Genomic DNA, 4,242 nt, shown 5'->3' on the forward strand with positions numbered 1-4,242 from the left:
TCGCAACCCGTGAAAATTTAAACAGCTCTTTATGTGTTTTTGTGTCAGGCATCTATGCGATAAATTATGTTATTATTGCATTTGCAAGTTTTGCATTAAAGGAATTTGTTTGTTTTTATACTACTTTTTTATTTCTACGGTAACATGATGTTATTGTTATATTTCTTCGAAATTACTTTAAAACCGTGCTAATATTTTTTAATAAATAAAATATGAGTTTTTGCGTTAATGCTATTTTTTAATGCTTTATAAACGTATAGACATTATTCTTATTAATTTTATTTATTTTTCCGTAATCTACAAGAAAGAGATATATTACATAAGAACTATTATCGAAAAAATTCAATAAAAATTCAATTTATTAAGTTCATTATCTTTTCGATTCGTGCCATTTAATTATATCGATTATGCAAATAATAAGACAATCATTCAATTAAATTGAACAATTTATTTAAACCAAGAGACGGCAAACTGCAGCAAACTGTTTCAAATCATCTCTTTCCCGCCACCTATTCAACGTGAATTCAACTAACAGCTCTTGCTTGGGTCGCCTTCCTGAATGCAGAGACCCCGGTACCTGCTGCAATTTCTTACCGACACCTTGCCGCGTATCGACGTCTTGCCGCCAAGACAATAAGCGTCAGATTTCCACGGTGTCGTGCAAAAATCGCAGTCCGCAACCTGTGCGACGGTAGAGCGTGATTTTATCGGCACCCTGTACATCAGGGTGGTCTTCAGCCGCGGACAGAAATATCGATTTTCAGTCATTATCGCGAAATAATGGTTATTAGCGAATTACTTAAGCTGCTACCTCTCCTACTGCTTCCCGCCCTTCGTTTCTTCGCGCAACTATCTGTTTCTGCGTCTCTCGCTTGTCAGAAACGCATCCGACCTCTCGCAATTTCGCCCTCTCGCGAGATCCCTGCGTGTACCATCGGATATAATGTATAGGTCTCATTACAACGAAGGTGAGAGCGAGGGTGAAGGGCCGTAAAGGCCCGCGGGCATGCACGGCCGCTCGCGTGCGCGAGCTTGCACGAACCCCCTCGTCGCACCCTCCTCCTTTCATTCTCGCTTCCTCCCTCTCTAAGAGAGTGCTCTTTCTCTTCCCTTAGAAGTTTGTAGTATACAGAGACCCGAAAGGAGGCGAAAGCGAGGAGAGTGTATATTTAGCACGCTTATACTTTGTTGCTGGTCGCGCAATGCGCCGGGAGCCCGTTCGCGGAAGAGCTGAAGAGCATCCGCGGGAAGGCGGGCGCGGACCGCGGAGCGGAGAAAAATTCCATGCGCGAGGAATTAGGGCCCTGCGTGCCGCGCACGGCGATCGCGTGCGCGGAAACAGTAGCCGGGGTTTCTTTCAGGTGACCTCACGTGACTCGGCGCGAATACCGAGCTGCTTCACGGTGGCGGACTGTATATAGAGTTGCCGCCTCTTCCCGGAGAACGGGCCCCAACCTCATCTCTCGTCAAGCTCATATTATTTTACGCGACGTATGAGACCTAAATGACGTTGAGATTAGAGGTCGGAAAAATATAGTTATTAATAATAATTATCTCATTGACTGCCAATGAAACGGAAATGCTGATGGTGATAAACACGCTGCAATTCTGTTTTCAGTATAGCACAATTCAGCCTTGATGCCTCAGTGAAAAATCGCGTACTTAATCATTAGAGATTGCAATGCGCGGGCATGCTTGTCACGTGGCGGCCGATGTGTTTGCGTTATATAAATACAAAATACGTCCGTGACGTTGGCGGCGGGGCCATTGGACGCGTTGCATTTAACGTGGGATACAACCACGTGGAGTCACATGACGACATGTCATTATATTTGACGAGAATCACAGAATTATACATTAGAACTGCACGGAACTTTCCAGACCTATAACTTGCATGAGATAATGATAAAAGGACGTAAAACTTGCTGCATTCTTGAGAAACAGTGCTGGCGAACGTCTGAAAATTGATGTTTGTCTGAAAAATGATTGATGTAAAAATTCTCGATTTTTTATAGTTAGAATACTAAGAAAATAGGGGAAATCAATTGTTATCTAAACTTAATTTTCTAAATAAGATGATTTACACTTATGCCATCCGATTATATAGAAAAGAATTAAGTATATGTACATCTTATAAAGTTACATAAAATTGTAAAATAATCTATGAAACGATCAACAAAACTATCTAGCAATTTTTCTACGGAACGCTTTTCTTATAACGAAGAAACGTTATAATAATACATTAGAAAAGATTTGTAAAATTGTATTGCACTAAAACTTTACAGTTATAAGTCTTCATGCAGAAACTAGTATTAAAGTTATATTGAATGTTGGAAAGTGGATATGATTTTCTTTCTGTCTACCTAATAATAACTCTAACTACCACTAGCTTTCTTTACGTGTCGCGGCTTACTATCAATCAGCTCGTAAATCCGCAAAATACAGTACTGTTCGCCAACGTTGGCTCTTTCTGTCAATCATCATGCATCGTGTATCGATTATCGTTCACTATGTTGCAGTCGGCGTCACTTCCCACGTCATTAATTCACCTTCTGCCCTGAAATTAACGAGATGCGTGTCTAACTTTTTCATACAGCACGGCACATTACGTGCCATACGATAAGTATATACTTCGCCCGGTAACAGAAATTACAAATGCCCGCTAATACGTTACATCTCTAATATGTGTATCTGAGTTTGTCCTCCCGCGGCTATACGTGCGTATGCACAGGGTGTCCCGAAACCATTACGTTTGCCTTCAGCTGACTATTCTTCGTAAGTTTAATCTTTTTTGTAAATATTAGATAGTCATAGCTATAACGAACGAAAGAAATTTCTTTATTTTTCAGATGACTATGAATTGCAATACAATTTCCTTTGCTTATTATTTACTTCACAGAGAATCAGCTCAATGCTATAACAACTTAACTGTATAATTTTTAGTCTTAAATATTAAAATATTTTAAATATTGAGAACAAAATTAAATTCTTTTTATCAAAATACGATTTACTTGATATCGGTTAAAAAAGAAAGTCCATGCATTCTTTGAGACGATTGTTAAATTTTTTATACATATTTCTAATAAATTTCTAATCAAAAGGTATGATAGTTTCGAGACACCCCGTATATACTGATTCATGTGTGGCGGATTTACTTGCATGTAGGTCTAGAAAATGCGAGCTCTCACGAATGGCAATTTAACCAATCAAGTCAACATTTAAGTCGATATGCTTCGGAGCTGCTGTGAATTGAAACTGGTGGAAAAATACGCGGAAAACAACATACAAAACATATCTTAAGATATCGCGAGCGCATAATCCGCGCGCGCGTCTATGATTTATTACATTTGCGTTACTTTGCATTTCTCTTAGATAAAGAGTTGACCCACACTAGATAAATGAGAATATCTGTTATTTCAAAGTCGCACAAGACTATAATTTTACAAATATGTTAAAGGAGCGGATTAAAAAACATATCTTTATATCAACGGGCAAATTTTAAAATTGATTATTATTAACCGAGAGTAAATAATGGTGGAATAAGTTTTGAACATTTTTACATATGACATATAATAAATTTTGCAGCAATACGTTGGTCCTTTTACTTAAGGACACGAATAAAGAAGGATTTTTTAGCATTTTCTTGATATCGTACGAAATGATAAAAAATCCTTCTTTATTCGTGTTATTATTTACTCTCGGTTAATAATAATCAATTTTAAAATTTGCCCGTTGATATAAAGATATGTTTTTTAATCTGCTCCTTTAACATACCTATTTGTAATAATTATAGTCGAGTGCGACTTCAAAACAGATATCCGCATTTATCTAGTATGGGTCAACTCTTTATCTAAGAGAAATGCAAAGTAATGCAAATTATTACAGTCATACAAACTAGATGCGCCACACTCTATTCAAGCGTGATTCCGTGATTGCATAATACATCGAAGATGAATTGTAAATCCGACTTATGAATTCGCTGCGAGAATTATTCTTGTTACGTGATACATTGTGCCAGAATATATTAACGTTACATGATTAGACAATGCTAATAAAACCTTGATAGATGACACAAAATTAATGATCATATTAACCCATTGAGGTCACACCTCCTAAAAATAACGTAGAGGTCACATGGACCCCACAACAGTTTCCATTTGCGTTCTTTTTGATGTATCGACTCAAACCTTGAACTAGAATTAATTTATGACTTCCTCTTGATAATCCAATAATTTAAAAAAA

The sequence above is a fragment of the Temnothorax curvispinosus genome, unplaced genomic scaffold (assembly GCF_003070985.1).
Source record: "Temnothorax curvispinosus isolate PA1 unplaced genomic scaffold, ASM307098v1 QBEX01006461.1, whole genome shotgun sequence".
NCBI classification, from domain to species: domain Eukaryota; kingdom Metazoa; phylum Arthropoda; class Insecta; order Hymenoptera; family Formicidae; genus Temnothorax; species Temnothorax curvispinosus.